Raw genomic sequence first — 21,410 nt, 5'->3', positions numbered from 1 at the left:
ATATTTCTGGAGTGTGCAAAGTAAGCTAATTTAAAACAAAATTGCAGTGGAAGCCTAATAGTGTGGAAGCCACAATTTCTGCAATATCACGAATTAAGTAGGACCTTATCTATGAACCTATAACAATACACATGTCACGCTTTTAGCAACATGAAGTGTCTTTTCTGTAAACTAGCATAACAAGGACAAGGCTTCATCATTCAATCTCTTTAGAAGGCTGCATAATATTCAGATATTATTTCTAAATCTGTCCAATCTCTTCATATAGTTTCTTTTTATTTGCTTACACTTTCAGCTGGCATGCATGCCTTGACATCATCTCTTCTTCACATTCTCTGATGAAGCAGTGTCACCACCATTTGAACTATTGTAGCTGTTTACTAACTTGGTACGAGAAAAGATCATGGCCATCTACATATTTGATGGCCCAAGGTCTATAGCAGGTTAACATGAAAATGTACTTTGGAGTTGCTTGTAGAGTGCAATTGTGACAAACCTTTAATATCAATCATCCCAGCAAAATAAAGAAAAGAGGGGGATTATATATATATAAAAACTACAGAGGAAAGAAGAGAGCACGTACATTTACCTTGCTGGGAACTGGTATTTGTCTGAATGTGATTGCTTTAACCAATCATTTATAATGGTGTTTTTCAACTGCAATATGAAACATTTTCTCTATAGTTCTGCTAGCATTTATCAGCATAGATGGACAACTTCTTTCATCTATTATTCACCCAGTTCTTTTCTTGGACTTTTAAACATGCTGTGATCAAGTTATACAGATCCTTCACATCGAGCACATACTCTGTAACCTAGAAAAAGGCTTATGGAGGCATTAGAATATGCCTGGAAATGAGACCTTCCTGGGTTAGCTCATTTACCTCCTTACAGCTACTCTGGGATCCGTGCAGCTGCTGCTTCATATACAAGAAAATCCAGTTAAGTTCCGAAGGAGACCATGCCAAGGTCACTGACTCCTGCCCTATTGAGAAAACAACATAGAACAGTCAATTCTAAACACATCAATCTCCAGTGTTATGACAATACAGGAGATTGGGTAGTAGGTGGTCCCTCTGGTAAATTAGTTTTATGTTATCTAAGAAGCAAAACTTCAATGCATAGCCACTGGACAATCAGCAGCAAGTACATTCCACAGTCCCTGGCTAGTCATTCATTTTAACTGATTGCTGGTGAAGAAACTAGGTGATACTGAAGAAGAAAGACCCATGCCTAAAAGTAAAAAAAGAAAAAAGAAAATACCCCCTAAAGAGTTCCTCCTTTGTTATATCTAGTTTGTATTTTTGAAAAGTTCCCAAGAAAAACAGGTTGGAATTTCCTGAATTTCAAGTTTTCTAATATTTTTTTTGTCAAAAATTGAGCTTTCTATCGAACCTCCCACTACACTTCTAATAAAAAGTTTTGTCGGAATTTCAAACAAATTTCAAATGTAATCACCTCTGCTCTTATGAGTATCTGGCAATTCAAACTTTCATGAAGATGGAAACACTTCTCTTGTGTACTGGGGCTTATATAGAGCTCAACATGGAATGCTCCATCTTCTTGGATTCTGTCTGAACCCAGATCATGAGATAGTTGTCATTTGTGTTTGTTTCAGAAGAGCCAATTAAATTATATTAACTGACCTTGATTCTGAAGATGACATTGCAGTACTTTTCAACAAACCTTGCAAAATTAAAGACACTAACATTATGGCACAGTGGAAGTAAAACCATAGTGCTCCTATACAGATTGATGAAGATGAATGTAATGTTTTTAGGGGCACATAATGAAGTGGGAGATTTCCCTAGTCAAGATGTCAGTCAGAGATGTGGCTTATATTTAATATCACAAGTTTCCTATCTACCTGCTTTTGATTGCATTCTGAGACATTACTTTGAAAAACACTATTTTAAAGCTTTAGAATACCCTTTTTTTAAAAAAAAAATCTACATTTTCTAAAGGCTAAATAAAGCCTCACTAAAACTATAGCACATCACTTTGCACCTGACCCAAAGCTCATTGTAGTCAGTAGGAGTCTTTCCAATTACTTCAAAGGGCTTGGATCAGGCCCCTTATCCTTAATTAATGCAGGACTAAAAGGAAGAGTTTGATAGTTTGCGGTTTCTGTTTTTTAGAAATTAAACAAATTTTCATGATGCATCCAGCGATGGTTTATGTTTGTGCTCAATTAGTCATTCTTTAGAATAGAATAATATTAGGGTTTGGGAATCCAGCATGATATTAGATTTATTTATTTCTGTAAGAAAAATAGCCCATTTGCTTAACTGTCAAATGTTGACTGTTTCAATATGTTCAAGCCTAGAAGGCTGAAAACAACGGCACAGATGCGATTCACATAGGGCTCACCAGCATGGTGCAGCAGTGTTCTGGCTTGTTGGAAATCTTCCAAGGGATTCAGAAAAAGAACATACTGAAGTAATGCAAACCATTATTTAACCAATTAGTTAGGAATATGTGGGTTTTTTTTTTCAGAATGATCAGATGTAGCTTTGTTAACTTTTATTTGTTCTCATCAAAATTTTCCTATACAGAACAAGTATATAATCATGGTAGCTCTTATCTGTAGTTAAAATGGATATGTTCCAAGTATAAGAACTTTTAAAATAAATACTGTATTCATAAAAAGGTTTACACAAATCCTCAGATGATCGCAGGAACTAAGTGAAAGCAGACAACATAACAAACGAGGCAAATAGTTACTGGTAGCTAAATGTAGCAAAGAATACCCAGAGCCTAGATCGTGATTATAGATGGAATGTATTTATTTACATCATAGAATTTCAAAGTACAAGATTTCCCACATTCTCACTTAAATTCTTAGCTCTCTGGGGCAAGGACTGTCCTTGTGTATTGTTGGTTTTTTATTGTACAAGGCCTCATTTAATTGGATTCTGATCCCTGACTGATGTCTTTAAGTAGTAATGCAATAGATATAATAATAAAATAATGATAATAATACATTATAATTTTAAGTAGTAAATCAAATTCTCTGTTTTACACAAAATTCATACATAATAAGAGCATTAAATACCTAGATTTCTCTGGGATGATGATTATTTCACTTTATTTTTTATTTATTTAGTTAGTTTTTCTCTTTTCCTTAAACCTATTGTGGATGTAAAGATTTGCAGATCAGAAGCAACAGCAGTTTTACAAGGAGGACCTTCCAGGTCTTCAGCACAGTAATGAAATATGATACAAAGCAGCACAGTGTCAATAAAACTACGGGATAAAGGTCAGGTTTACATCGATGGACGGAGCTGGCAAATACATTTGTTCCTGCAATGTCTGTGTTTTAAATGCCACCCTCTGATGAACCTGCTGCAGAAACACTCTTTTGGTTTTGATGAGATGTCAGTTTTGTTCAGTGCTGATCAAATAAGATGAATGAAAGTGAAACAAGAACAAAAATATTACTCCTGTCGTTTATTCTTTATGCATTACAGGAAGTGGGTCAGTCAGGGAGATTTCTCTTAAACAAATAGCAATCACTGCACAATATCACCCATTGATCTATTTCACAGCAGGCAATAGCCTTTTTGTCAGAAAGGACATACAATTCAAATACCACAGAATACATACAAAAACCAATGACAGATTTAAAAAGTATCTTTTCCTCTTGCCCCCAAATCAATCTAGGCTACCAATTCAGGGCATAGCAAACTTATTTCCATACTTGTAGTGGAGATGTAGGTCCTTAAAAACTATATTTTATGTTAAATATTCTGATGTAAAAAAACCCCAAAGCCTGTCACTTAAAGAACGCTTTACATATGAAAATGCAGAGGCACTCTGTTAATTGTATACAAATCAGATTTAATCAGCAAAATAAATAAAGATAAAACTTAAAATGTATCGTACTCTAGAGAGATGGAATGGGCCAGTTTTACTTGCTAATGAACCAAATTCTCTAGCTTTACTATCATTTTACATATAAAGAAAAGGAGTACTTGTGGCACCTTAGAGACTAACCAATTTATTTGAGCATGAGCCACCCGATGAAGTGAGCTGTAGCTCACGAAAGCTCATGCTCAAATAAATTGGTTAGTCTCTAAGGTGCCACAAGTACTCCTTTTCTTTTTGCGAATACAGACTAACACGGCTGTTACTCTGAAACCTGTCATTTTACATATAGTTATTTGAAAGTACTATGCTCAGCTTGAATGACATATCCTAATCATTACTCCCAATCTTCTTGGGAAACTGACAGCAAATAATAGTCCATAGATCAGTGGGAATCGAATCTGTTTTTGATGGTACATTTCTAACAAAAACAGTCCTTTCCTGTAATCAGTTATGAAACTGTGACACTCCAGAGCCATTTACAGTGGTGCGGTACTTGTCCCTTACAGTTGAATGCATAAAATAACTGCACAGAAAAGCTGAGTGTCCTATCCTGCTCCCATTGATGTGAACAAGAAAGTTCCCAATGATTCAGAGCTATTCTCCAGATAAGCACCATGGCCAAAATCTTCAAAATTAGAAACCTAAGTGTGGACCTAAATAATTGGCTTGATTTTTCAGAGATGCTGAGCACCTGTAGTTCTCACTGTTGTCAGCTGGATATCAGAAAGAAAACAGGTCCCTCAATCAACGGGAGCTGCTCAGCACATCTGAAAATCAGTCCACTAACTTAATTACCTAAATATTGGTTTAGGTGTTTAACCGTAGGCATAGAACAAAATGAGTAGTGTCATATTTCCAAATAGTTTATTATCTACACAGTAGCACAATTCTGAAAGCAATAAAGATATCCTTTCACAAGAGTATTTTATAGTCAAGAACACAGAATCCCTGCTTCATCACAATTTCAAATCAACAACTAAATTACTCTACCTTCCATGTCAAATTGTCTCAGCTGATATAATGTATAGATATTTCTTCTGAGGACACAAAATAATCAATCCATACGTATTTTAATACAATGGCACCTGCTGCATTATCATTTACTCACAAGCAAGGCTGTTGTGTTTTATGTAATTTACAAAGGCACAAAGTGCTCTTACACTTCATTTGTGAAGGTCTAGCAAGTAATTGTAAAATACTGGGAATACCTAAGTAAAGCGAATCCTTCTGCTATTAATTAGGAGATTGATTCTGCAAGATGTTCTTTCACCTCCCGTTGGAATCAGGGTTTGCAGAGGTGAACATTAAACCTCCCATTACTACTTTGCCTTTCTAGGTGTGCAGAAGCCAAAAAGGTGATAAAGCCACCCAATAAAGGAAGATCTAGGCTGGAGTGAAAAAATGAATTGAGAATGGAGAAGACTTACATTAAAGTGGCTGCTTCTGCTCTAACCACTTATGTTGGAGTATACACCAATATTCAAGTATTTACCATACAGTAAAAAAAACTGCAGAATTTACCATGGTAACCATTGCACCACTTGCTACTTACTGTACATGTGCTATCCTTGAAGTGCAGAGAACCTTCTTTAAGAAAAGTCTGTATTCAAAGCTTACAAACCGTTGATTATATTTTATAGTGTTTTCAGGAGAAAAAGATCCAGTTTTTTGTATGCAGAGCAATTCTTCAGGTTTTCATTACCTTTTTAGAAAATGAACAGATTGGAGTGACAGGAAAAAAAGAGATTTGAGAATTATACTTTTGGCAAGGCACATCTGGAGCCTGTGCATGCTGTGTATTAACATTTTGGCTCTGTAATATTGTAAGAATACACTTCTTAATGTTTCTGTTTAATCTGATCAGTTATAAAAAATGGGTAGTACTGGGATGGGGGCTATATATGCTTTTCTTTGTGAGCAATCTAAGCTGATGCTATATACTATATTTTCTTTAAGTAATGAGGTCCGGCACTGTGACACTTTATGTTTTAAAGAAAGTTAATACATAATGTAAAGGTAAAGCTGAGTAAGTCCTGATGGGAGTTTGACTTAGTCATGATACAGTGTGAAATTCATCCTCATATGAAGGGTAAATGCAAGCCTGTTTGCATCCCTTAAGTCCTGTGGTCAGGGCATGCCAAAGGGCCTACACAGACCCTCTGCACTTTGGAGAATGTCACCTTGGAGGGCAATAGTGAGGGTTAGGCCAAACAGAGACCATGGAAATCATGTGTACAAAGATCCTGTGGCCATAACAGCTTATGTATACGATGTAGAAGGACTGTATCCTCAATTCCAGACCTAAGGTTGGGGAAGAAAATTGGCGATGTACAGCAGCCGACCAGCTCCATGGGCTGTGGGAGGGACTAGACTCTCTGTACTCTGCTCGCTTCAGCAATTTAAAGCGCAATTTAAACTCCATTTCTATACAAGTGATGTTTGTGTCATCTTGAAGAAAGCCAAGCCACATTTGGTTCATATTCTGTGATGTGAGACTCCCAGGAGGAATGGGGAGATGCAAAATACTTTGTTCTGTAGCAAACACAGAGAGCGCACAAGTTTAGTCTTTACCTTATTTCATATAAACTTTTCTGATGAGATCAGCAACTGCCAGCTCCATGGAAATCTTCCAAATATCTATCACAGAACAGGAAAGACATGGTTCCTGTTTGAGAGGAGAATCCGCTACATTCCCCCCAACCCTCTTTTAACACTATTCATTCATTCCCTCCATGTTACCTCTCAATCCTGTTTAAATCATAACTATATTTGGAGCTTCTGCCTTCTCATCATTAACTTGTATGGAATGGCCATTCTCACAATGACCCCGGGAACAAGGGGAGCGTGAAGACAAGGTTTGTGCCTGCACATACACACACCCCTTTCTTGTGTCTCTGTCCTCGTCAGCCCTACCAAGGATCTGGCTCTAAGACTTTCAGTGACAAACAATTTAGCAGTTGTCTTCAGTGACCATTAATATTTTGGAATATTTTGACAATGATGAGCATTTAATAAACACATACTGTGCTATCCCACAGAATTACTCCAGTAATGACGAATAGCAGGGCCCACCTTTGCTGACTAAGCAGTCTCTTTTATATATGGGTGCCAGTTGTACTTTATAAATGACTTTAATTTACAGTGCATTACATGGCTATGTATTTCGTGCCTCTAAATCCCCATGCAATAATTTATATCCTTTCCCTTGATAGTTTAACTATCTTTAACCTTTTGTTAAGATAGCTTCTTAATAATCCAGTCTGACCATTTTTCTTTGAATAAATCTATAGTTACTATAGTTGTACATCATCTCCAGTGTTTATTTTTGTAACCTTTTCTAACCTTGTTAACAACAATAGAATTATTCTTAACAGACATTCTTCTTTGAAGAAAATGCCCTGCACAAACTTATTTCCTTACGTAACTACAACTAGGACATTTAATTAGATTTGCCAATGTCACTGACAAATGGATTGCATGTACTGTAAGTAATATATATCCCATATGCTTGCACAGATTAGAATTTTACAGTATCTTATTGACTTCTGTGTAGAAAGGGATTTCAATAACAGAAAATAAATCATAATCTTAATCAAATACGGTATGAGTTTTCACTTTTCAAAAATCCACTTTATGATGTCTCAGATCATGCATGCACAAGAAGAGATTTCTATTGTGAAAAATATTTAGCAGCTGGCAATAATGACCAATCAAATCACAAAGTCTTTCCAAGGCTTCATCAGGAGGCATCATTTTATCTTGTGAAACAAAATATCTAGGCTCTCGTTGCCTTCCATGGGATAAAGTGAAGGACTTCTAGAAAATAATCTTGAGCGTTAAGGACACAGGTAAGTTTATATTTTGATTTTGGCAAACTTTGATATTTGTCACTTGGTAGTGTTTGTTTTCAAGCAGATGGTACAGCCAAGATTTCAGTCCAATTTGCTGGCTGAATGCGTTGAGTCGAGCTGTTTTTTCTAGTATATGGTGTTGGGTACGTGATAGGAAAGCGAGATCATCTGCGAAATCCAGGTCTTCAAAGGATGAGAAGAGTGTCCATTTAATGCCTTTTGGCATGTCTTCTGTTGTATACCACATTACTCAGTCAATGGTAGTGTTGAAGAGGATTTCAGATATGACACACCCCTGATGTTTTGACTTCAAAACTGAGCTCACTATAATCAACACTGCATGTAAAATTGGAATAGAAGCTTTTGATGATGATTATACAGAGAGGGATTCCATATGCCCACAGAATGAGCCGTAGTCTGGTCCTGTGAATGCTATCAAAAGCCTTCTCAAAGTCTATGAAATTTATGTAGAGTTGCTGTTGCCATTCTAAGTATTGTTCTATTATGTTTCGTAGAGTGAAGATCTGGTCTGTGCATCCATGCCCTTTCCGAAAACTGACTTGCTCTTTTCTGAGAATGCTATCAACTGCCTCTGATATACACCGGACTATGATCTTGCACAATACTTTGCTTGGCACAGATGAAAGGGTGATACCACGCAAGTTATTACAATCCCTGAGAGTTCCTTTCTTTGGTATCTACACTATAACCCCACTGGTCCACTCATCTGGCACTTTTTTCCTTTCCCAGACTGATATAAATAGAGGGGCCAGAACAGATGCTGCTAACTCAGGATTTACCTTGAACAATTCTGCATTCAAGTTATCCTTGCCAGGAGCTTTCCCATTTTTAAAGGATTTGATGGCTTGAATGATCTCTTCCTTAGTTGGGGTGTCTGTGTTGATATCAAGATCTTCTTCTGCTTCTGGATGTTTGCTTCCTCTTTAGGTGGCTCCCTGTTCAGCAGTTCTTTGAAATGCTGTGTCCAGCGCATTTCTTATTCTTTTTATGTTGTCAGTGGGGGGTGTTTTGTCCCTGATGAGAGTGTTTGTTGGTGTCTGCCATTTACCACTGATAAGCCGCGTCATTTTGTAAGTGGTTCCTTGTTCACCACAAGCAGCTGCATCCTCTGCTTGTGTTGCCGGATCTTCAATATACTGTAACATCGTTTGTCCGCTCTCACAAGGCATTTGACCTCCTGGTGTGCCTTGCTATGCTGCTCGTGGTATTTGTTCTTTAGCTTCTGGGATTTTGTGTCTAAAACATTTTCTTTAGGGCTCGTCTGGTTTCTATGGCATTCCATGTGCTGGGTATGATCCACTCCTTCCTTCTCTTCTGCCTGTAGCCTAGACAGGCTTCACTGTCCTGTTTATAAATTGTTGTTACTTTGTCCTTCTTCTTGTTGATCTTCTCATCTGCATTCCCCTCCTCTTCATCATCTGCAAGTGCCTGAAACCTGTTCTTTAACTGCGGAATGAAGGCTTTCTGTATTTCAGGGGACTTTAGCTTGTCAACATCATAACATCTATGTCCCTTGTTTGGTGGACCCACACTTCTCAGTTTTAGCTTGATGGAGGCTGTCACAAGGTGGTGGTTGTTGCCAACATCTTCTCCCCTTCTCACTTTCACATCTGTCAGTGAGTGTTGTCATTTGCCATTGATCATCATATGATCAATCCAGTTCTTATCTCTGCCATTTGGAGAACAGTATGACGGCTTGTGAATTTCACGATGTTGAAATAGGGTTCTGCCGAAGTCTAGGTCATTCATATTGCAGAAATCAATAAGCTTCTCCCCTTTTTCATTCATGGTGCCACACCCATGTGTTCCCATTGCTCTGTCATTGTTTGTGTTGTCCTTACCACCTTGGCATTCAGATTTCCCATGATGATAGTTTGGTTGTGACGTGGTACTCTCTCTAACTCCATGTGTAATGTAAGGTAGAATTTGTCCTTTGCTTCTTCATCACTGTCATTTGTCGGAGTGTAGCACTGAATCAGGGTGATATTATTGTGTTTCCCTTTCAGTCTGGCTCTCATAAGTCTGTTGCTGATGGATTTCCACTCAAGCAGGGAATGCTCCACTCCCTTCTTCGAAAGGATGGCAATACTGTCATGGTGTTGTCCATCATCCTGTCCAGAATACAGCAAAGTTTCTCCTGAGTCTGTTGTTAATCTTCCTGATCCCATCCATCTGCTCTCGCTGACCACCAGGATGTGTACGCTGTAGTGTCTCATCTCTGCTGTGACCTGAGCTAGCTTCCCTGTTTCGTACGTTGTCCATACATTCCAAAAAACAAGTTTGGTTTTGTCTTGGTGTCGAGCACTTCAGTCTTCATGCCAGTGGCTTCCTTTCAGCTTTCACCACTGGCAGTCATACGGGTCATTGGCTCCTGAAGGCCATAGCACATAGTAAAGGTTGATTTCTCCGCCGCTGTTTCCATAACATATTTTGTTTTTTACAGGACAGGGTTGTTAGCCCTGTGCCTAAGCCCTAAACCTGGAGGACCAGGGTGTCTGTTTTGTCTGGCCTCTCCCCAACAGACCAATCCGGCATGGTTGAACCTGCCAGGAGCAAAAAGCCCGCGCCGACACAGACTCTGGGGATTGTTAGAGCATGCAAGCTGTACCACCATGACAAGGCACAGACACCAGAAGACAGAGAACAAAGTTAGAGGGAAGGCATATAGTGCTGAAATACCTCAAACTGTGTCCTCAGTCTTCTGCTTCTTCAGTGTTTAGATCATAACACAGATGGGGAAAGGGTTATCTTGCTAAATTATCTTATTAAATTAGATTGGCTTTAAAGGGTTTGATCCAAGGCTAGTTGGAAGTCTTTTTATTGAGTTTTGGGGAGTTGGATCCCTTTTATGATCTGCCTTGATTCTGAGTCAGGTCTGATGACTTTGGTGACTAAGACAAGTTTTTACTATTTTTAAAAATTCCATTAGTACTATTAGGTGTCATTGCCTTTTGTTTAGCATTGACTTCAAATATATTATTGCTGCAGAGACAGTCTCCCAAATGCTCATAATTTTGTCACGAGTCTCACAATATGTGTTGTTTTTCTTCAAGCACCAGCTCCTATGGTTCATGTGATAATCCCAGTTTTCATTTTAAAAAAAGGTAATTTTCTCATCCTCGTGGTTTCAGGGAAAAGGTTAAAAATGTGAATCCTAAAGGCTCGAAACCCAAAGGCAAATAATAAGATACAAGGTTTATTTTATTTTAAAATCTCATGATTTTAAGCCAATTTCATGTTTTGTGGGGGCCTAATACACTATTTGGAATGCAGGGATGGCAATACTGTGCATGTATTTTCCCTGCTTTGGATGATTAAGAAAGTGTGCTAAAACCACTAGGTCTCATGATAATAGTAGACTCTATTATTCCACCTTGTTCTCTCATAATGACTAGCTGTGACACTAGTAGAGAGAGTAAATGCAAAACCATTTTCTTGGTGTCAAGGTTCCTCCCCCATTCTGAACTCTCGGGTACAGATGTGGGGACCTGCATGAAAACCTCCTAAGCTTACTTTTACCAGCTTAGGTTAAAACTTCCCCAAGGTACAAATTAATTTTATCCTTTGTCCTTGGAATATCCACTGCCACCACCAAACTCTAACTGGGTTTACTGGGCAGTTTTTTATGGTTCAGAGACCAACATAGAACTGGCCTCACACAAAACTATGATTAGATAAACAGTATACAAGCTATGTTTTAGATCAACAAACAGGGTCTGGGCTTTTCCTAGACTAACCAAACCACTTTCAAATTGACCACCACGCTGGTATTTGGTCTGTTTATTGGGAAGTGATAAATTAGAACTCTAACAATGGGGAAGCTTAGCATAGGAGCAGGTGATCAATGAATTGCCATGAATTTGGACATAAACTTCCTCGTCTTCTGCATAAGACAATGGTATAGTGCTGGTGGATACATTTCCCCTTCACTGAGGGAGTAGATTACATGAATGCTTGCCTTCTAGTACTTGAACTAAATTCAGTAAAGAGCCTTTTCCATCAAACATAATATAGTAACATATATGGTCCACTAACCATGTCATGATTGTCACTATGCTGGACACCACGGCCACTCAGAGCTTCATAGAAACAGTAGAAAAAGAACTCAGATCTCCTACTCAGTAAGCACAGGAGCCTACTATTTGAGCTGAAAGGAACATATCTTTTATCTGCGAGTCAGTCTGTCTACTGCTAAGAGAGCTGATTTCATTCAATAGGGAGCAGTGGTGCACACATATACGCAAGTCCAGGGTTTCTCAACCCATGGCTTGTGATCCAAAATTGCATTGCTAGAACTCCTCCAAGAGTCATGTGGGAGGCCCAGAAGGGGTGATGGCGGTGTGGGGCCATTGGGGGAAAAGGGGGTTGTTGCAGAGTCCACCCTGCATTCACCTTACAATGGTGGCAGTTCTGCAGTTCTGGTCACACACAATTGGCTGGGCTTGGCTCTCTGCTCCAGGCATTGTGACCCGGTGCACAGAGATGCAGTGCCTCTCAGCTTTGACCCAGCTGCCTGTCCATCATGATGATGGAGGGCCGGCTGGAGGACATTTTAGTCGTGGCACTGTGACCCCATGTGCCAGGTTAACAACGCCACTCTCACAGATTTGGTCCAGCCAGCCCCCATCTGGGCTAGCTGGGCCAAACCTGAGTGACATTGCAACCCCATAGGTTGTAACACCCGGTGCAGGAACCTGTGCCCAGCTACCCTATGGGACAAGAATTGCAGGACCTACCGCTATGGTACACATGGTGCACTTATTTAGTACTTATATTAAGCATTAAGATAATATCGTATATATTGTTGGTAAGAAATATTTAGTAAGTCAGATGTTTTTGGCACTAAATCTATTTACTGGGTTGCAACAGGCCATCAAGGTTTACAAATGGATCCTGAGTCCCAAAAGGTTGAGAATGACCACATTAGACAGTTCATTACAATATTTTTCATTTATATATGGTACTTTTCAGTTTGAAGTATCCCAAAGCACTTTACATAGGGCCAGATTCTCTGGTCCACTAAGTTCAGTTTGTATCATGTACACCACTCCAGCTGCCTCCCAACCCTCACCATAAGGAGAGGGGGTAGGTATGGTGGGGTGGGAGTGTGGCAAAGAGAAGCTCTGCTATGCCCAGTTCTCCACTGGTGTAACATCCCGGGAGAACCTTATGCTAGTGTTGTTTGAGCTGCTCCCTTGCAGCATTGACTATGTTGGGGTTGGCAGTTGAGGATGAGGTAGCTGCAAATGACTCCCTAACATATTCCCTCCCTCCCTGGGTGTGAACAGAACTCCGCTGCAGTCAAGAATCTGGCCCATAATGTATACGTACAGCACTTCTGAAAAGCAGCTTTGACATAACTAGCACACTGTACAACAAGGATAGAGGGGACATTCTGGGCAAAGATACTCCTGCAAATCTCTCCTCTTATGAAAAGTGCCATGGAATCTTCAGTGTTCATCCAGAGCAAACAAACTCTTTGTTTAGAAAGACCCTGTACAATAAACTATACAGAACTCAAATTATTTATTGTTTCTTGAAGGATAAATTGACCTTTTCTGGTATTCTAATCTGTGGTTCATGTGGTCTAAGTATTTCACACCTGAGTTTCAGGTGTTTTGCCATCCCCTCAGAGATGAGATGGTTTATTCATCTAAGTGTCTCAGATCTCTCTAGCTCCTTAAAAGAAATCTGCTGCAATAGCATAGAACAATACAAAGTAGAGATTTTCAGCCTATTTCTGGTGCTTAGATACTAAAGTGAAAGGAGCTTTTACAAATACCTAAGAGAGATCTATTGTGTATTAAAAGAAATAGATCCCTTCAAGCATCCCAGCAAATGCTGGATTTCTCATTGTGCTTGTTCTGGATTTCTGGCCATTTCTCTTCTAGTCCAGGTAAGTCACCGCTTGTTAAAGTTTTATGAACTGAAACTGTTTTTGCTTAACATACAATGTATATTATGTTCATGTTGCATCTAAAATCCTCTACTGAAATCCCCACAGAGCTGTAGAATGAAATTAATGAAACAGAACTTAATGAGTATAATATCCATTAAGGTCTACCCTTTTAACCCAAGTAAATACAAATCAACCTATTTCATTACCTTAGCTCACAAATGGTTGTCATGCTCCTTTCTTTAACAGATTTATACTACTTTCCTTTATTGCCTAAGTAGGCTTTTCCCGTGTTTCACCCATCTTTCGTGTATGAAAAATCTGTCTGAATTACCTTGTTGTTGTCTAAGCTTCTTAAATCCAGTGCAGAACTTTTGTTTCTTTATCAGAGCACACATTCATCAAGCAGACATCTACAGTCTTCTTGTTATAAGCAAGGTCATCAGCACAGTAAAGTTCAAAGTAGGCAAGCTAACTTCCTATTAACCATGACATAATTAGACAAAGATGTCTTCTGATTTCTTCATGGTGTCAAGCATCCACAGCTTCATTTAAAGCCTGCTGTTTCTGCAAATGCACTTCATCTCTGAAAATTAGGCCTTTATGGGGCAGGGAATTCTTCCTTCTTTATCCAGGCTCTCTCTTTATGTGAAATTCATAAGCTCTGCCTAAGACCTACCAAAGCCCTGAATTTAGGGTCAAAGTGATAGAGTGCCATTGTGTGGACCATCTGCATGGGAGTAAATTTCACTATCAGTAAAGATGTTCAGTGTGGACATCCAACATCATAATGAAAAGTACAAAATTAACTAGAGGAAAAATTCATTTTACCTTTACTGGGCCCTGTACTCAGACCTTTCATAAATAAATGAGGAGGACCAAATTAGGCAGTAAACAATTTAAAAACTCGTCTGCCCCAACTACTTTAAAATATATATAACTTTAAAGATTGTTTTTAAAGTTAACACCCAGGCTTAGGATGGAAATGTAGCCAAAGTTTCTAATAATGCCTTTCCCCCCTGGCATTCCCTCCTTCATCTCTTTTGCCCTTACCTTTCAAATCTCCTGAGTGGCTAGGAACCAAAGTCCCACTGATTTTCATTGAAACTTAGGCTTCTACATGCCTATAACACTTTTGAGAATGGAACTCTTAGGGTATGTCTACTCTGTGCTTTAAACACGCAGCAGCTAGGCTCAGAATGTGGGTCTACAGACCTGGGCTCGCAGGGCTAGTGCTACGGCATGAAAAATAGTGGTGTAGATATTGCAGCTGGGGCTGGAGCTTGGGTTCTGATGCCCACCCCAATCCCATGCTTCAGATCCCAATCTCCAGCCAGAGCCACAGCAGCTACACTGCTGTTTTTAATGCCATAGCGCAAGCTTGAGTTTGTCGACCTGAGCTCTGAGACTTGCTGCAGCGTAGACATACCTTAGGCTCCTAAGTCATTAGAGCTTTTGAAAAGTTTACCTTTTGGTTTAATTCAGTTATAATGGGGAGAATCAAGAAATCCCTGCATAGTGTGTAAAAAGATTAATTTAGCATCCTGCACATTTGAAAATGTGTTCAGAAAGCACAGTCCTGCTAACTTTCCATTTACCAAAACACAAGTATGTGACAGTAGCACACCCAAACAATATTCTCATATCTTTATCTGAATTATAGTGTTGAGCAGAACAGCAGGCATTATAAACTGGCCAAAAAAAAGCCTCATGATATATAGCTAGAAAAGTATTTAATCCATTGTCTAAATTGCTCAAGTAAGCATCCGGCTAATTGATTTAGAATTACTTTAGTGCTACAAGTAGTTCTCACTAAGTCTTTATATCTTCCCATTTTAGTGCAATGAGCAAAGTAATAGTTCCAATGAGTTCTAACTGTTACTCCCTCAGCATATCCTGAATCACTCCTCCTCCATTCTCCTTCCCAAACAGCCTCTCCCTCGCTCTCCTTCCAATTCTTCAGTCTCTTCCACAAATCCCTCATTCTCTCCCTTTTAACCCAAACCAACCCCATTTCTTTTCCCACTCGCCCAGTTTTCCCTCCCTAGCTGCCTCCCCACCAAGCACTTGTCTTTCTTTCCAGTCTCTTCTCATTGTCTCCTGCTCAGCATATTCCATATCATCATGTTTGCAAAAGTTGGCCAGATCTTACACACCCACTCTGTGCTACCAACTTGCTTTGGCCTGCGTAAGCAGAAAAGTGGGCAGGGAAGGGTGAAAAAGGTGTGTGTCAGGCCTCCATAGTACTGCAGTTTCAGTACAGGTCGTTACTTCTGAGGAACATTTCGAGAGCTAAGAAACCAAGTGACAAGAAAGCCAGTCATATGTCACTTTTTCCTCCATGGTACTCAGTTCTGGACTATTGCATTCCAGTAGTAAACTGCTGCCACAATTAGACAGATTATTATCATCGGGTACAACTGTAGAATTACAATACTATGCATGTGTATCCTGTAATCTTGAGACTGTCATCTTTGTCATGCGCCATATTTCTGTTCATAATGCTGAGTTAACATCTTGCATAGTGTTTGGCCAGCATTGCCAGTTTTTCCAGGTGCATCTTTCCAGATCTGTGTTTTCAGTTTTCAGCGTGTCCGAGCATACATGACACAGCTGCGCTGACAGCACTGCTGTGTTCTGTGGGCTGGGCTAGAGGCAAGCAGCCAGCACTCATGTCAGAACTGATGATTGGTTAAAGAAGCATCCCATGCAGGGAAAGCTTGCATTGTCTGCTCTCAGCAGGACATGGGCCTACAGTGTGGTGTACGTAATGGCTATTTATGGAGCTATGCTCACTTTTACTTTCTTATACAGGGTCACGGCTGCACACAATAGCAATATGTATGTTTTGTGCAAATGTACAAAATGGAACCTACTGTATTATCAGATGCAGAGGGCCTTTTCTCTGTGATACATATTTAAATGTGTATAACAGTGCAGGAGAGGGTCCAGTCCTGCAAAACAGTGCTAATGTGATAGACCTACCTATCCTCACTGTGACATCTTTGTGCTAGCTACATTTAGGGAACACAAAGAAATTATCCATTAAAAAACACTGTTCAATTCACCTTGTTATTGTCACTTTTATTTAATGGAGTTTTTAAATTAACCTCCCTCCCCTTCTCATCCTGTTATAATCTAAACTCTCTAGGCATTTATGCCACACAGCTCATTATTGTATTAGAGCACTTTCCATATATGTTACCATAAATTACAATTCCTCTCTATTTTAAATATTCTTCCTTCTTTTCCTTTTCTCTCCCTTCTCATTTCATGAGAGGTGCTAGCTGTTTATTTTTTTTTTGTCCTATCTTCGTGGGAGGCCTTGTGTCCTGAACACAGTTAAGATCCTGTTTATTTCAATCACTTATGGTAATCCTGCCTTACAAACCGCTGTCCCAAGAGAACTCTCAAAGGAAATGGCAGACAATAGAAAAATGTTACTTTTAAACTAGAAATGTGTAGCTGGCTTGAATAAAATAGGAAACACCAGACGCACAAGCACCATGTGAAGCGTCAACCACTTTTAAAACTGTACTTGAAAAGAATAATTTTTTTCAAGTTCAGAATTGATTGTGTAAATGAGGATGTTGTTTTTTGTGTTTTAGAACAAAATTAGAAATGCCACAAAACCGCAAGAAATCCTTCTCTTGGGAGATTTCCATCTCACATCTGAATAGTTCAGCTAGGCTTTTGGTGGCTTGTTCTAACTGAACTTTGAACCTTTGGTGATTCAACCACCCTAATCACCTTTCCCCTTCACTGCCACCAGAAATTGAAATTACATCAAACTCTTGTTTTTAGTAGGGTGAGGGAAAGATAAATACATATGGGTCTGAACCAAAACTGTGAAATCCCAATGCCCCCAAATATTGAGGAAATTCCCATCCAGATCTCCACTGGAACTTACCAGCTTGACTGTTCTTCCGCTTCTCCCAGGTTATGATTGCTTTGCCTGTTAAAAGATTGTTCCAATAAGTTTGTATTTGTGTCACACAATTTTTTTTTAAATGCTGTATTTCAAAACATGAATGTATAATGTCTCCCTGGGACTCTGCACCATCACGGTGAAGGATACAAGTGTAGTCCAAGACAGACATGTTTAATTAGTGAGCAAACTTGACATTTTCAGTGTTTGGACTAGACAGGGAAGGAGCCAAGAGCAAACCAGGGATTTTTTTTTCATATTGCAGACAGAAAATAATTTCTTGAACTCAAAAAAATGAAATGTCTTTGTAAATTCAGAACAGATAAAATGCCATTAGAGTTAGGGCTCAATACTTGATGACATGTCTAAATACTCCAGAGACTGCTCTAAACAGGAACAAATGTTAGATTACTTTTCAAGAGGTGAAAAGTGTTCGGAAATAAGTGAGGGGTTACAGAGATGGCAGACCCATGGCCTCCTCATTATTAATAAAATGTTTAACCCGAGAAAACTGTGCTCATATTTCAAATCGGTTTCTTTTTAATTATAATTTTATCTTATTATAATTCTTAGTAATTATTTGTATTGCAGCAGCATCTCGGGGCCCCAGGCATGGACAGACCCTAATCTTTTAATTTGTTTTTATGATTAAAAAGCTGGTAACGCTTTATATGAAATGTCTCTAATTCTGCCCTCAGTGACACTCCGGCCAGCCCAATGAAACAATGGGACAGCCCGCTTGACACTGAGGGCACACCTGAGCTCATCATCCCTCGGTAATGCAGTAGAAATTGCACCCATTTAACTGAGGGCAGAAGTGAGCTTCATATGCCTAGGTACCTAATTGTGTCAGCAAGTGAGAAAGCTAAGTAGTGAACATGCTGTGAATTGGTCTAAAAATAGAGGCACGGCTTGGTTACAGTGCATGGATTCCATTCAAGGGAGGTTCCCTCCTTGCTCTGAACAGAAAGCGGGGTCTTACCTGAAGCAGGTCTGAAATCTGTGGAAATACCCCCACTGAATTCAGAGGGAGCTAGATTGTGCCCATGCTCAGTCATAATCTGGTGCAAATGTATCCTCTTCCTGAGGTTGGAATTTATTTGCTGTTGAAACCACAACATGACAGAAACCTTACCCTATTTGTTCTTTCCAGCCTTGGGTGTTTCTGTGGTTTCTCTGCAGAAACCTCTCTGTCTCCGACCGTAATTCTCTCTGCCCAGACAGTCGCTCTCACCTCCTTTATGTAACCTGGTAGTGTTAGCAAGCTGCACCTGCCACAAGGAGTGAGCCTGGAGTGTTCAAACAGCTGCTTACAGGGTGGGTCAGCAGAGGAACCCTACTGCACCTCCCCATATACTTTTCAATCAGGAACCCCTCGCTCCTCAAGATTTGTATACAGACTTTCACTTCAACTCTAATTGTACATCCTACCTCCTGATCCCTGCTCTCTGGTGGGAGGCAAAGGCTGAGGGAATTGCTCAACCACATACAAGAGTCATTAGAGCAACATCAGGGGATGGAGTCAGATCTGATAATCTTACAGGCTGTTATTATTTGGGGAGGGCCTTGAGTATGGGCAGAGACAAGGAAGGAAATGGGGGGAGGTAACAAGACCCAGTCCCAGCTGCAGATTGCTTTTACAGAGCTCTACTGGGGAGACGGGGAGGAATTTAAACTGAAATCAGATTGCTACCAGCTATATATTCTGTGGTACAAAGGAGTGATGTGAATGAGGGCCAGGAACTCTTATCTTTGGGATATCTTGGGAAAGGTGAGGTCTAAAGGCAGCACAAAACATTCACTTGACATTTAACAATCCACTGAAATAGCAAATGTAACATGGAAAACCATCAAATTTACACCAGAGGCATGTTACTTAGTCAGTTAACATGGCACATTGATTTATGCCAAAACATAATTAATACAATGGCATGCCAGTTGAACATTTTAAATCAAACTTATTTTCAGAATAGCACACCTGTAGAGGGGGGAGGTTTGCTCCAGTTCAAAATGTGTCATTCTTGCTTTGTAAAAAAAAACAAAAAAAACTGCGGAGCTTCCAGACTAAGGAGGATATTGGGCTCCAGGTCCACTTCTGTGGGCTTTCTCAGTGGTTGCAAGGTTTAGAAAGTCTGAAATCAAGGAACTCATGAAATAGGATCTGGGTGGTTCATCTTCAGGTCACTGGTTAGAATCTGGCCTACATTAGTTATAACTGGACAGTTATTGCTATATGGAAGCTATTTGGCCTCATTTCATTTTTTTTTTTTTTGGCCAAATGTTCATATCTCAAATACTCCCAATACAATTGGCTCTAACTGAGACATTGTTGGTAGACTCTTAGTACAGAGGTCAAGGACCAAATGGACATGGATACTGAATTACTTTTTCATCCCTAGAAATAGTGTTTGCCGAAGAGAGGTGGTACAGTGCATGGAAAACTTGTATTGTGCATATTTTCCCTTTCCTGCTGATAATATGAGAATCCTCTAAATGGTTTCCTTTGTCTTGTGTGACAGGGTCGCGCCAGATGGCTACAGTAGAGTAATAGAAGGCAGATATATTAGCCCCAGGTTAAGTAGGTCCCTTTTCCCTGGGTAAGGTAACAGGGAAGGTTCCAGAACAATCAGGAACCTTCTGGAGACAATCAAGACAGACAGGCTGATTAGAACACCTGCAGCCGATCAAGAAGCTGTTAGAATCAATTAAGGCAGGCAATCCGGGCACCTGGGTTTAAAAAGGAGATCACTTCAGTTTGTGGTGCGCGTGTAAGGAGCTGGGAGCAAGAGGCTCTAGGAGCTGAGAGTTAGAAACACGGACTGTTGGAAGACTGAGGAGTACTAGCATTATCAGACACCAGGAGGAAAGTCCTATGGTGAGGATAAAGAAGGTGTTGGGAGGAGGCCATGGGGAAGTAGCCCAGGGAGTTGTAGCTGTCGCACAGCTGTTCCAGGAGGCACTCTAGACAGCTGCATTCCACAGGGCCCTGGGCTGGAACCCAGAGTAGAGGGCGGGCCTGGGTTCCCCCCAAACCTCCCAACTCCTGGTCAGACACAGGAGGAGTTGACCTGGACTGTGGATTCACAAAAAACAGCGAAACTGAGGGCTGCCGTGACGCTCCAAGGCGAGCAAATCCGCCAATAAGCGTAAGACCCACCAAGGTAGAGGAGGAACTTTGTCACACTTGCCATTCATCAGCATTTGTATTTTTAAAGAAAAATTATAGCCAACTTCTTAGCTATTGGTGTCGCTATGTTGATTTACACCAGCTATGGATTAGGCCTTTAAATGATTTTTTTAATGTCTTAACTGCATAGATGAATGCGCTACATAAACAACAAAACCCAAAAGTTTGGCATTAGCTGGATGCCATGAGAGTTTCATAGAGATTTCCAGATCTCCACACTCAAATTAGTTCCAAAGACCTCCAGAATTCTGATTCAGAATATGTGACCTCCAGAAAATTAATGAAGGGGATCTGTTATTTTATTTAAAGAAACTTGTTCACAGATTTTTTTGTTTACAGTATCTCTTTAACACTAGCTTACACTCTCATTTAGAACCTTAAAGAGTGATTGGGCTAAGTTCATCAGTGATGTACTAAATTGCACATTAGGATATGTTACCATTTTCACACTGGTGTAAGTTTATGAGTAACTCCAGTGAAGTTCATCTGTGTAAAACCAGTGTAAGTGTGATTAGACTCAGCCCCTGGATGTCTAGTGATTTAGTCACAATGCAGGAATCATTCCCACTGTTGCACAATTTGGAATGTATTATTTGTGGACAAGAAGACTGGTTTCATATAGGGTACTGCCATTTGGATCATGCTTCCCAGCTCAGG

General features: G+C 39.8%; 2 long non-coding RNA genes across 4 annotated transcripts in view; one reads left to right on the top strand and one right to left on the bottom strand.

The window, feature by feature from the left end:
- LOC125620735 (uncharacterized) overlaps window positions 1-21,410 on the bottom strand; it is a 213,498-nt gene that overhangs the window by 44,048 nt on the left and 148,040 nt on the right. For all 3 annotated transcript variants that reach the window (XR_007352299.2, XR_007352302.2, XR_007352301.2), the window contains exons 3-4: window positions 17,549-17,593; window positions 885-985 (exon numbers count right to left, since the gene is read on the bottom strand). This is a non-coding gene — a long non-coding RNA (uncharacterized LOC125620735). The remainder of the gene's footprint in view (window positions 1-884; window positions 986-17,548; window positions 17,594-21,410) is intronic.
- Window positions 1-21,410, top strand: part of LOC125620736 (uncharacterized) — a 328,147-nt gene that overhangs the window by 214,067 nt on the left and 92,670 nt on the right. The window lies entirely within an intron of this gene.

This window comes from Caretta caretta, chromosome 12, assembly GCF_965140235.1.
Source record: "Caretta caretta isolate rCarCar2 chromosome 12, rCarCar1.hap1, whole genome shotgun sequence".
Taxonomy (NCBI): domain Eukaryota; kingdom Metazoa; phylum Chordata; order Testudines; family Cheloniidae; genus Caretta; species Caretta caretta.
The sequence above is the reverse complement of the archived record's forward strand: the minus strand, read 5'-3'. Positions and strand labels throughout refer to the sequence as shown.